The 13,820-nt window shown below is 41.8% G+C and overlaps 1 pseudogene across 1 annotated transcript in view; it reads left to right on the forward strand.

Moving 5' to 3' along the window:
* The first annotated feature begins 2,157 nt into the window (after positions 1-2,157).
* Positions 2,158-13,820, forward strand: part of LOC308256692 (neurofilament light polypeptide-like) — a 29,846-nt pseudogene continuing 18,183 nt past the window's right edge. The window contains exon 1 of the transcript in view: positions 2,158-2,233. The product of the transcript in view is annotated as a neurofilament light polypeptide-like (transcript). The remainder of the gene's footprint in view (positions 2,234-13,820) is intronic.

The following is a 13,820-nucleotide window of genomic DNA, read 5'->3' on the forward strand; positions in this document are numbered from 1 at the left end:
CCACAGCACCTCCTTTAGACACTCTTGGCCAAATTGTGCCATGCTACACCATTTGCACTTTAAACTTAATATTTACTGTCTGATTTATAATGCTGGCTCGACATGAGTTATTAACCTTTCTATACTGCTAACAAGAGGACACATACACAAAAAATAATTCCACAGAGCTTTATGTATAATTGACGCTGAGGAAGAGAGAATGCATTTTACTACATTTGCAACGAGGGCAATGTTTTCTTCCCTGAAAGAATAGCAGTACCTGGTTTCATAATAAAGAGAGTCTGTAAACAAGGTGTTCTCTTCCCACTATGATTTCATACCAGCACCTTATTAGAGAAACTAGAGGTAGAGCTATCCAACACGGCCTTTACGGGGGAAAGCTTTTACATGTGAAACGTCGGGCATCGCCCTCCTTTGGATGGTAGTAAATGCTGTATTGGGGACGAGGGGCCACTTCTTGCACACATCGGGAACCAGAGTGATGTAATGGAAGTGTTTCTGGTTGACCACGCAGGGCAGAGACCACAGTGGGAATGGGTCAGAGCCCCTCACAATGACACTCACTGTTTCTCTGATCTCTCTCCTGGTGTGAAACCCAAGAAAAGAAATTATAATTGTAATGCTCTTGGAAGCTTCAAAGAATGTGTAGAAAGGGACAAATGATGTTTTTCCTGGGATTGAAAGGCCAGTTACTGTACACGACGCTACAGAAAGTAAAAAGGGAAAGTCTGCTCCCCCAAGGATAGTCCTGGGAAATGACTGCCCAGGAGCACAGCCGTGGTTGACATGCATGAAGATGGACAATAATCCTGTGGTCAAACCATTACTTCAGGTTTTCAGCAAATAATTGGGAAAATGGGACAGAGATGAGTCTTCACATATCTGTAACCATTAAAGAGCTGCAAAGGGGCATTCTTAAGTTGCAAGGGTGGAAGATTCCTATTGAAAGCATCCCCTCACCCCCTGACTGCCAATCTTTTTTGGAAACTGAGCCCACTCTTAATGTCCCCACTCTATTATTCCCACTCTTATCCGTCTGGCTTCTGTTGCTGGGGGGATTCTCATACCACATTCAGTAGGGAATCATCCCCAGCCAACAATCTCTTCCCCGCTCACTGTCCCTGCTGCCTCTTCTCATTATTTATGCAGTATTTATTGCTATACCACTAGATGCAATCATTATTCTAGACCCAGATGAAAACAGCAGTGAACAAGAGAGGCAAGACCCAGCCCTCAGGGAACATAGGGTCTAATGGGGGGAGGTGAGATAAATAGACAGTAACTGAACAAAACAAAAAATGAAGAGTTTATCAACTAGCAAGCAATGCCACAGAAAACATCAAATAGGGCACGAGGCTAGACAGTGACAAGGGAGGGGGCTATGAAAGACAAAGGAGCTTTTGAGTACTAGGCCAGACCACCAGTGTTCATATCCTGGCTGTGTCACTAACTAGTTGTGTGACCTGAGGGGAGTTGGGTCACTTGCTGGTGCCCCAATTTCCTTGCCTATCAAATTAATAATAATACATGCCGCTCAGAGTGGTTTTGAGGGTTAAATGAGTTAATAAGTGCTTTCTATAAGTGAATAGAATAGTGCCTGGCATTAAGAGTTTAACTGCTGGTCCACCACTTCTATTACTATTCTCATGATTACTTACACTAGAGGCCCAATGCAAGAAATTCGTGCAGCCCTAACCGGTTAGGCTCAGTGGATAGAGCATCAGCCTGCGGACTCAAGGGTCCCAGGTTCGATTCCAGTCAAGGGCATGTACCTTGGTTGCGGGCACATCCCCAGTGGGAGGTGTACAGGAGACAGCTGATTGATGTTTCTATCTCATTGATGTTTCTAACTCTCTATCCCTCTCCCTTCCTCTCTGTAAATAATCAATAAAATATATTTTTTTTAAAAAAGAAATTCGTGTAAGGGGCTTGGCCCTCGCAGCCCCTCGCAGCCCCAGCCGGCCCTCGCAGTGCCAGCTTCATCTGGAAGGTCATCCAGAAGGTTGTTCAGCTGTCTGCATATTATACTTTTATTATTATAGATTGGGTGGTAAAGAGAGACCTGTTTAAGGAGGTGGCATTTGAGCTGGAATCTAAATGGAAAGCAGCGGAGGAAAGATATGGGGGGCGATTATTCTAGGCTGAAGAAAAGCCAAGATGAGGAAGAGCTTAAGAGGTTCCCAGGAACAGAAGAAAGAGCAGTATGACAGGATCCTGGATGATGGGCAGAGTGGTGAGAAATGAAGTCAAAGCAGCGAGCAAGGCCAAATCAAGTGGGGGCTTATAACGATATAGAATACCTCTCTGTTATGTAAGCAACTGATAAGTTTGCCCATCCACATGGACGTTAACAGGCTATTGTCCCCACAAAGGCAACCCAAGTAATATAATCACCAGCATTTGTGTACAGTTTTGCTTCTTACTGGTGATCATAAAACACGAGATAGGTGGTCAAGGGACTTTGATGTGGTCCTTACTGGTTAAGTGACAGAAGACAAATGAGTTAATTTCTCTACATTTATTTCTCAATCTGCAAAATAAAATGGATTGAATTAGAGGTCCTTTCCAATCTGTGATTTTATATCCCCATTCTTGCATCTCTGCTGTATAATGAAAACAAATCTAGGTCAGTAGAACTACAACATACTTTACATAAAGCTATATCCTTTCTTTACTTTTCCTATTAATGGGTCTGTTAATTAGAAAATAGTAATCTTCTCGAGTTATATGTAAAAGTAAACACCACCACCAAAATCTGCCTTCTCTAAGACTCTGATTTTGTAAGAAAATCTTACCTTCTGGTAAATACAAGATCTGACTGGAAGATTTTTCACTCCTTCCTATGTGCAATTAACAGCAAACACCTCATCATAAACATTTTTGAAAGGTCAGAGATGGCAACAATCTGCTAGAAATAAATAGTCAAATAAAACACTGCCCTGGTAATTCCTGGGCTCCAAAAACCAGCATAAATCTGATCAATAATAAGACACACAAAAGGGATTGTGGGATAAAGGGCGGGTCCAATTTGAGGTATTAAAAACCTGCCTAAGTCATTTTTCCCCAAATACATCTTGTGCTGCAGCAGATACTGAAGCCATTAATGATAGATTCATATTTACAATGTTAGAAAAATAAGATTCTGATTATGAAACAAGAGATTGTTTTAGGTTGAAGAAGTAAATAATAGTAAGAATAAGGACTTTTGCAAGTGCCAAGGTAAGAACATTTTTACTTCTGTAATAAATCAGCTACTGAGCTCAAATTCTAAATGTGATTTTCAATTGTACTTGTTGACTTTTACCCTTTTCATAGCACAAACCACAAGAGTTCGAAGCATGCTAAGTTATTCCTAAAATGTGTATATATATATATATTTTAAGTGTGCCTGAGTAATAGCATGTTTTATTAATATGTTCCTATCTATTGCTGTTGTCTTAAAAGTAAATTTAACTTTTTATGCATTGAAGAGATAAGTTTCCTTTTAAAATTTTTCTTAGTAAATTTTATTTTTTTAATCAAGGCTTTCATTTCCAGTTCTTAGGGAAGATTTTTATATTCCTGGAAAAAAGTATTTTATCACTTAAACTGCATTACACATTGATTATCTATTGCCTGCTCATATTAAGAAGCCTCTATTGTCACTTAATGTTTACTAAACAATCAATAAAATCTAACTGAAACCAGAATAAATTCAAACAAATAAGTGGGCTGAAACTCAAAGAAAATTGAGACCATATCCACTTTAGAAGGGCAGCCTTTGTGAGAACTCATTTCTGCCTAAAAGAGCTAATTTATCCTTTTTAATGCCATCAAATTTAATAATGGATGACATGTCTTATAGCTTCAGAGATGCAGCAACTTGTCGATAACACAGAGAATTTAGAAACCAATTCATCAATTCATGATTTTTTAATTGGACCGTGGATGGTTAATTTTAAGTCATTAGACTCTCCGATAATAAAAACCTAGAAAGAGAGAGTTAATTAATACAGAATTGGGCAGCTGTCCCCTCTCTCTTCAATGAAAACTCAGAGTTCCTGTTCTGCCTCAATAACAGGTGGCACTTTTCACTTTGAGCACTTTTGGGGCAGGTTGGGGGTAAGTTGTGTGGAGTGGGAAAAAGTGAAGTAGGAAAAAAAAAAAAAAAGAAGGGCCTGTATATAAGTATATATAATTATATGTGTGAGTTATTTATACTTATAATAAATTTACATTTGTATTTATTTTATAATTTTACATATTTATTTACATATAAATATATATTTTGTGATATTATACACACTTAACAAATACTCCTTTTCCAGATACCCACAAGGTGTCCAATATATTCTGGGCAAAACAAAAGGAATACAACTTCCCCTGACTTCTTTATTCAGAGGGGAGGTAGGATGGTTCAGAGATTTCCCCATGTCTCAGTTTGGCACTTATTGATTGGTAAAGGGAATCAGAGGCTCAAGGACATTAAGAGACCTGTCCAAGGTCACACAGCCAGAGACAGAGTCAGCCATCCTCCGGACTCCCACACCCAGCAATCAGTCCACTCCACCAAGCTTCTCTCATCTCCTCTGGCCGAGAACCTATCTTCTGACACTTGCAATGGAGAAATTAATGAGTCTGCAAGTTAAAGTTTCATTTTAAACAAATTGGTTCATTATTACTTAATTGAGGAGGCTTCAGAGCAATAAAAACCTTGCTTACCAAAACTAGATAAGCACTTCATGAAACATTGAGCTGAAGAAATGCAAAAACTGTCACAAGTCAATATGTGCTGCCTTTCTGTTTGATAAATGCCACCCAATAGCTTCAGAAGTATCAGATACTAATGGCATCCCAGCACTCTGTAGGCATACATTAATGGAATCAGGAGCATAAAATATAAACAATAATGTATATATTGATTATTCCGGACACTTGAAGCCCAACAAACATTTGAAAGGTCAGTCACTCTGCTTGCATAAAATTACAGTTAAGTCATTTGCTTGAAGCTGGAAAGTTGGCTCTCCATGTAAATTTAGCTCAGTGACCTATAAACTTAATCATGCCATACCTCTGTTAGCTCCCTTAAGTTGTCTGACATGAAAAATATACTGTAAATGCTTAACCCCATAAAGCAGCCTATCTAATAAAGAGGGAATATGCTAATTGACCATCACTCTGCCACAAAGATGGCTGCACCCACAGCTGAGGCCAAGTTCCCATAAGGAGCCTTAACGAGCAATCAGCAGGGACCTGAGGCTATGCCCTCCCCTGCCCCCGTGGGGCTTGACAGGGGATCTCAGGCCACACCCCCTCACCCAGCAGGCTTGACAGGGGACCTCAAGGTGCGCTTCCCATCCTGGTGCTGGGCTAGGGGACCTCAGGCCGCACCCCCCACCAGGTGGGGCTTGATAGGGGACTTCAGGCCATGCCCCCCACCCTGGCACCAGGCTGGGGGACCTCAGACCGCACCCCACTCGGCGGGGCTTGACAGGGGACCTCAGGCCATCCCCCCACCCCAGCACCGGGCCAGGGGACCTGAGGCTGTGCCCCCCTGCCTGGCTGGGCTTGACAGGGGACTTCAGGCTGTGCCCCCCACCCTGGCACCAGGCTGGGGGACCTCAGACCGCACCCCGCTCGGCAGGGCTTGACAGGGGACCTCAGGCCGTGCCCCCCACCCAGTGGGAATTGATGGGGGACCTCAAGGTGCACCCCCAGTGCTGGGTCGGGGAAACTCAGGCCACGCCTCTGCCCAGCAGGGCTTGACGGGGGACCTGAGGCTATACCCCCCTGCTGGTGGGGCTTGACGGGGGACCTGAAGCTGGGCCCCGCCCCCCCTCCTGGTGGGGCTTGATGGGGGACCTCAGGCCATGCCCCCCACCCAGCAGGGCTTGACAGAGGACCTCAAGGCATGCCCCCCTGTCCTGGTCTGGGCTGGGGGACCTCAGGCCACGCCCCATGTCCTGGCACTGGGCCAGGAGACCTGAGGCTATGCCCCCTGCCTGGCAGGGCTTGATAAGGGTGGGACTGGCCGGGTCTGGATCTAACCCAATGGGGGAGGGCCAGCTGGGTCTGGGTCTCACGCGATTTTGAGGTGCATGTGGGTGGGCAGGGACTTGACTCTGGGTCCTGTGGTGAGCCCCAGACTGACAGGAGGAAGGTTTTCATATACACTTTACTAATTTTTTTTTCATCTCTGACACTTCTATTATAGAGAAAGGGCAAATAGCAATATTAAATTATTTCCTCTAATTAATCTCCTTTTAATGTGCATGAATTTCGTGCACCGGGTTACTAGTATACAAACAAACAACAATATACTACACCTTACCAGAAAGGATATTGTCTCCGTGAAATCTGGTCTATAGGCTGAATAAACATCATGAAACAGCATTTTACTCTGACAAAACATCTTCAAAGGTTCCTGTAAGTCAATTACGCCATGGGCTTACAAATGAAAATGTATGCTTTGAGGATGTTTCAAAAATATACGAGTTTAAGAAATACAATGACATAATTATTTTTACTTTTACCTAAAAACTAAAATCTGGTTTTACCAGGTCACACAAGTTTAGGCAATTTTTTCTATAATGAAAGATTTACTCAGAGCTCCTCTAAAACATCTTAAAGCAGGCTGTGTGGGTTCCGTGGAGAGGGAGCCTTTTGCTGGTGCTTTCACACCCAAAGGCTCCTCTCCTCCAGAGATGGGCTTCTATCTAGCATGCTCACCGGTGCCCCTACATCTGGACAAACTGAATAGCAGGAGACAGTTCACAACCCCACAGCCCCAGTTTCTTTCCTGAAATGATAGGTCCCTCTGTAGAGTCAGTATTCCCTTGCCAACTTTTAAAAAGGGCAAGAGGGACTTGAGAGGTTGAAAGAAAGACTTGCAGTGTATGTCCCCTTTATGAGAACAGGCAAGGGTTGGAAGTATTCCACCTCTCCTTTACAAGGGCTCCAATTATCCTCAGCTTGGAGAGTTCCCCGTTTGCTGCTAAGGATCATTGTCGGGGGAGTACCAAGCTTTCAGAAAGGTCTCCCACTCAATAGGGGGGTGAGGGGAACTGAAGCAGGACAATGCCATCTGCAAGAGGCCTTGCTCTATCTGTAGAAGAGTGAACATATACCTGCCTTTAGCTGACAGTTTTAACCCTAAGTATATGCAACTGTGCCCTTTAAGTAAGGTGACCAGATTTCTTCTTTCTGAATTTTACATTTTATGAATCTTTCACACTGATTCATCCCAAATTCTACAACAGCTAAAACCAGCCATTTTGAAAATCAGATTTCCTTACTCATGATTCACGCCAGTTTTAAAAACACTTTTAAAATTCATATTACATTCATTAGCAATGGGTAAGCATTGCAAAATCATATATTTGAAATTTACATTAAAATGTCATAATCCTAATAACACAGCAGAATTAAAAACTCCAACAGAAAGTAATGGTGATTTATTTGGGAGCCAAATGACTTGATTTTAATATTGAAGACATCATTTTATAGTTTACTAATAAAATATTATCTATAAAAGAGATTATTCTATTTTAAAATATACATAAAACCTTAAATGAACCAAAGAAATTAATAAATATCAATTTAACCAAAATTCAATTATGTTACTGGTCAAAAATGGGAAAGCATTTCAAAGACAGACCTTTTGTTTCCTCTTAAAGCAGATTCACTGTGAATAAAGTTCCTAAATGTACATTGTATTCCATTAAAGTAAATAAGCTTACACTATGTTTTTCTGGCTATGTAGATTTTAAAAGGCTCCAAAATCCTGAGTATCTCTAACATCTTTTATCATAATCAAAACTCAATTAGGTCATTCATATTAATATTTTTAGGAAAGGAAATTTGGGATTTTCATTTTTGATAAATGTTATATTCTGAAATTCAGGCCATAACATCCCTTTGTTCTAAAAGCCATTAGAATGGTAAAGAAAGGCAGCAGCTTTTAATTGCTAACACCATTTTGAGAGTATTAAAACACATCTTTTACTGAGCAAACTTTTAATCATGAAGATCTGACTAAGCATACCCTAACAAGTAGTTATCTGTATTTCAAAAACTATTTTCTGCACTTTAAATTTTAAACCAAGGCTTTGATGATCAATGAAGAAAAACTTTTAATTTGAGATACACACAAAAATATCCTACTTCCCCCATTGTTTATAATACATTAAAAAAACTGTTCACACATCCAAAAATGCAGGCTTATAATGACATGTAAGAACAGAGCCCTTTGAACTATCAAGTTGAAGTAACTGCAGAATTCTACCAAGGACGTCTGCAGAACAAAAATAAAAAAAGTACATTTATTACATTCTCCCTTTAAATGTTTCCTCAAAAGCTATGCTAATTTTTCAAAACTCAAGTCTAATGGACAGACTATTTTTCTCTACTCCCAACCAAGGAATATTTCTTTCTCACGGACAACGTATCACAGGACCCAATGGCTGTGTACCTCCAATTACTGATCATGACGTTTCAGTTTTAGAAAAATGAAACGAGGCTATCGATGCCACCTGAGTTTGAAAGGACCATTGTCTGCCACAGTACCTAAATGCAAAGGATTTCCTCCTGACACGAGGCTTGTGGTGATGTGAAAGGGAACAGAGTCCCTACTGGGACTGGGAACATCATCACATTTGTGAGGCCAACTGCCACACTCCTGCTTTTCTTGTTCCCTGACAAGGCTTGTCCCAGTCCTTTCTCCTGGGAAGCCTTTGACAGCAATTGCAAACAACAGAAGCCAGCAGGACCATGTAAGAACAGGTGCTGGAGCCTCCCAGGGCAGCCTGCCTGCAGAGAAAGGGCCTCCTCAGCGCAGCCCTGGGACACCCCACTGCGGAGGTGCCCTCTTGCCCCCAGCCACTGCAGGATCATGCTTCTTTTTACACAACAGATGTTTGGAAAGATTGGTGACAATGCATTATGGCTTCTAAGTTGCTGCTGGTAAATTTTCTTGGTCATCTTTTAAGGGGACTTTGGTGAAAACTCCAACAATATAAAATAAGGATGGAAAAGGTCATTCATGGGTTTGTGTTCAGATAAAGCAAATGATAATAACGAAGACGTAGGACCTTTCCCTAGTACTCCATTATTCCAGGTTGCTTCTTCCCACTTCCTTCCACATCTCAGCAAAGGGGACATTCCTAGGTTCGGGGGATCTCCAGCTTTGGACAGGAAACATATTGATAGCACTTCCTCCACATAGTAGATCCCACTTTAGGAATATTCACACACTCCAGCATAGTAGACCCCACTTTAGGAGCATCTGGCCAACTACTATGAACCTTTAATCTTTTCCTTTATTAAAATTGCTTTGTGGTCAGTGCGCTGTGCACCATGGAGACAGTCACTTGTGCAAGTGAACAACCACTCAGATGGCTGCTATGGCTGCTTCTCAGTGTGGTCCATGGATCAGCAGCAGCAGCAGGTGTCACCTGGGAGCTTGTTCGAAATGAACCTATCCCAGACCTATCCCAGACCTACTGAACAGAATTTAAGGAGATGCCAGGTGATTCATATGCAGATTCCAGTCTGAGAAGCACTATACCACAGTTTCTTTTTTTTTTAATTTAATAAATCTTTATTGTTCAGATTATTACAATTGTTCCTCTTTTTTCTCCCCATAGCTCCCCTCCACCTGGTTCCCACCCCACCCTCTGCCCTTACCCGCCCCACTGTCCTCATCCATAGGTGTATGACCTTTGTCCAGTCTCTTCCTGCACCCCCCACACCCCTTTCCCCCCTGAGAATTGTCAGTCCACTCCCTTTCTATGCCCCTGATTCTATTATATTCACCAGTTTATTCTGTTCATCAGATTTTTTTATTCACTTGATTTTTAGATTCACTTATTGATAGATATGTATTTGTTGTTCATAATTTTTATCTTTACCTTTTTCTTCTTCTTCCTCTTCTTAAAGAATACCTTTCAGCACTTCATATAATACTGGTTTGGTGGTGATGAACTCCTTTAGCTTTTTCTTACCTGTGAAGCTCTTTATCTGACCTTCAATTCTGAATTATAGTTTTGCTGGGTAGAGTAATCTTGGTTGTAGCTTCTTGATATTCTTCACTTTGAATATTTCTAATATTTCTTGCCACTCCCTTCTGGCCTGCATAGTTTCTGTTGAGAAATCAGCTGATAATCATATGGGTGCTCCATGTAGGTTACTAACTGTTTTTCTCTTTCTGCTTTTAATATTCTCTCTTTGTCTTTTGCTCTTGACATTTTAATTATGATGTGTCTTGATGTGGTCCTTTTTGGACTCCTTTTGTTTGGGGTTCTCTGCACTTCCTGGACTTGTAAGTCTATTTCTTTCACCAGGTGGGGGAAGTTTTCAGTCATTATTTCTTCAAATAGGTTTTCAGTATCTTGCTCTCTCTCTTTTTCTGGCACCCCCATAATTCAGATGTTGGTACGCTTGAAGTTGTCCCAGTGGCTCCTTACACTGTCTTCATATTTTTGGCTTCTTTTTTCTTTTTGCTTTTCCAGTTGAGTGTTTTTTGCTTCGTTGTATTTCAAATCTTTGACTTAAGTCTTGCGACCCTCTAGTCTGCACTTAGATCTCTGTATAATATTCTTTATTGCAGTCAGTGTATGCTTAATTTCTAGTTGGTCCTTTTTCATATCCTCAAGGGTCTCACTAAATTTATCGGCCTTTTCTAGAAAATTCTTGAAAAACCTTATAACCGTGGTTTTGAACTCTATATCCAGTCATTTGCTTTCCTCCATTTCTTTCATTTGTGACCTGTTTCTTTGTCTCTGTATTTTGGTTGCTTCCCTGAGTTGACAGAGTGGCTTTGTGTGCTAGGTGTCCTATAGGGCCCAGTGGCTCAGCCTCCCCAGTTACCTGAGGTGGACACTCTTGGTGCACCCCTTTGTGGGCTGTGTGCACAGTCTTGTTGTAGTTAAGCCTTGATTATTGTTGGTATCACTGGGAGGAATTGACCTCCAGGCCAATTGACTGTGAGGATCAGCTGTGTCTACGCTGGGAGAACTTCTGTGCTGGAGATACCCTTATGAGACAAGACTTGCAAAAGCCTCTGTCCTCAGCTTGCATGGGGTGGAGTCTCAGGGTGGAGCAGACAGCATTGGTTTCCCGTCAGCCCTACCCTAATAGGCCCTTGTGTTTCAGTGTCCTGTGGTAATCACTGCAAGCATCTCTGAGAGAAAGCCGCCCTTGAGTTCCACCCACTGCCAGAGAGTCCAGTTTCTCCCCGAATGAGTCTGGGTCCCCAGAGTCTCGCCCAGAACTGGAGTTCAGTGCAGTTGGAAACTTTTGTCTCCCTCCCACTTGAGAAAGCCAGCCATGCACTCAGTTGCCCATCCTCTCCGCACGCTCGTCTCAGTACCTCTGCCTCCTGCAGCTCCTCTGAGTCTCAGTGTGCTTTTCTCTTTCCTTCTAGTTGTAGAATTTCCACTCAGCCAGCCTTCCTGTGGTTCTGGATGATGTCCATTTTGTCTTTTAGTTGTAGTTTTGCAATTGTTGTGTGAGGCAGCAGTTTAGGTGTTTACCTATGCCACCATCTTGGTTTCTCCCACAGTTTCTTACAATAGCTCCATACTCAGGATTTAGCGAGCAAGATGCTGCCCTACCCCAACGCAGTGATTCACTCTACTCCAAGAGCACTCAGATGTGGTATTTAAGCCTCAAACTCTCCACACAAAATACCAGCAAGAATCAATGAATCAATGTTACAGTTGAAAAGACCAAAGTTAAGCAGTAGATGATTGTTGGTAGTAGGACTCAACTCAGAACTTCCAAATCCTACACTCTGCCCTTTCTGCCGCCTCAGCTAGTCCCTAAGGAATGGCTGCTTCTTTCTCATCTGGGCTTTGTGCAACCCTCCCACCCCCACCCACTCCCCCTCCTCATTGGTAACTTGTTATTGTAGGAATAAGACTTCAAGTCTTGGTTCTGAATTACTCACCCCCATTACCTTGAACACATCAACTTTAAAAAAAATAGGTTGGAAGACAAATAAGCTAAAAGGTATTTATAAAATAAGGTGAATAAACTAAATATGTAACAATACTACAAAAACATTAAAGTTCTAATCTAATCTGTAATCTAATTTCTGAAAATGTATCCTAAGAAAATACTCCCAAGGAAGAAAATGTTGTATGCACAAAAATGATCATTAGAGTATTATCTATAACTAGAGGCCCAGTGCACGAAATGTGTGCACTGGTAGGGTCCCTAGTGGCTGCTGGCTGCTGGCTGCTAACCGGTGCCTCCCTCCCTTCCCCCGCCAGCCCCACCCCATGGTCAAACTTCCAGACGAACTCCTGGTCGAGGGGACAATTTGCATGCTATGCTTTTATTATATAGGATAGTGAAAAACTAAAAGTAGCAAAATATTCTTAAGATGTGGCCAATCCTATATAATAAAAGGCTAATATGCAAATCAACTGAATGGCAGAATGACTGGTCACTATGACATGCACTGACCACCAGGGGGCAGACGCTCAATGCAGAAGCTGCCCCCTGGTGGTCAGTGCGCTCCCATGGGGGGGGCACTGCTCAGCCAGAAGCCAGGCTCATGGCTGACAAGCGCAGTGGCGGTGGAAGGTGCAGGCCTAAGCAGTCAGGCGGACATCCCCCGAGGGCTCCCGGACTGCAAGAGGGCACAGCCTGGGCTGAGGAACGCTGCCCCCCCCCACCCTGAGTGCACGAATTTTGTGCACCGGGCCTCTAGTTAAATTATAAAACATTTAATCATTTAAAATGATATTCACCAAGACTTGGCAGCAACATGAAAAATTCTGGAATAATGTTATGAGGAAAAGCAGGTTATAAAAGTATGGTACATTATGATTCCAACTATGTAAAGATAATAGGACTCTTTTAAAGAAATGGAAAACATTTACAAAACCTAATCATGTTCTGTCAAGATAAATAGGATATAGGTGATTGTTTTCCAAATTTTCAGTAGTTAAACTGTTTTATAGTATTTCTTTTTAAAAAGCAAATTATGAAAAAATTAAAACAAATGTAATAGCCACGAGACCTAATATAGTAACTATAAATTATCATTAAATCTGACTTTGAATTCAATAGATAATAATAACAAAAATGAACTGATTCATCAGCATTGCTCATTAAATCCTCTGAGGTCAGTAATATTATGATCCCCATTTTTCAGAATAGGAAGCCAGAACACATAGTACTTAGCCTCTTTGAACCTCAGCTTCTTCTTTTGTGAAATAGCAGCAATAATAATAATAATATCTACCTTGTAGTTTTCTTATGAAAATTAAAATATTGGCTTATTAACCTGTATGGTTTCATGTAAACGTCACAAAGGGAGATAGAAACTAAAGTGAGGGGGCAGGATTGGATACTCTCCACTTTTCTTTCAAGAAGGGAACAGAAACAACTCCCTGATCCTGGTGTCCTTATCCCCTGTCACCACACAAGGCTGCCTGTCTTATAGAAAGGTACGAATTCAGGTGGCATCCTCAAACATCTTGAAGCAATATTATTTTCAGGGCACACATGCCAAGCCACAGAAATCTGTGTTACATTGAAGGTTGGATGGGTCTGCCAGCAATACCTGGCCTAGGAATCAGGAGACGTGGAACCTGAACCTGATTATATCATTTCTCAGGCCTCAGCTACCCATTCTGTACAATGGGAACATGTGTTGGTATTGCTCACCCAATGAGCAGGTCAGCTCCTCCCAGCCAAAGATCCACTCTTCCCCAGCCAACCCTTTCCTACAATACTGCCAAAGTGGTCATCTCAAAATTCAACTTAATTAGGTTACCACATTATTATGCAGCTTCAAACAATCCATTTGCTTCCAGTTGCTCTTAGGATAA

The sequence above is a fragment of the Plecotus auritus genome, assembly GCF_963455305.1.
Source record: "Plecotus auritus genome assembly, chromosome: 8".
Lineage (NCBI taxonomy): Eukaryota > Metazoa > Chordata > Mammalia > Chiroptera > Vespertilionidae > Plecotus > Plecotus auritus.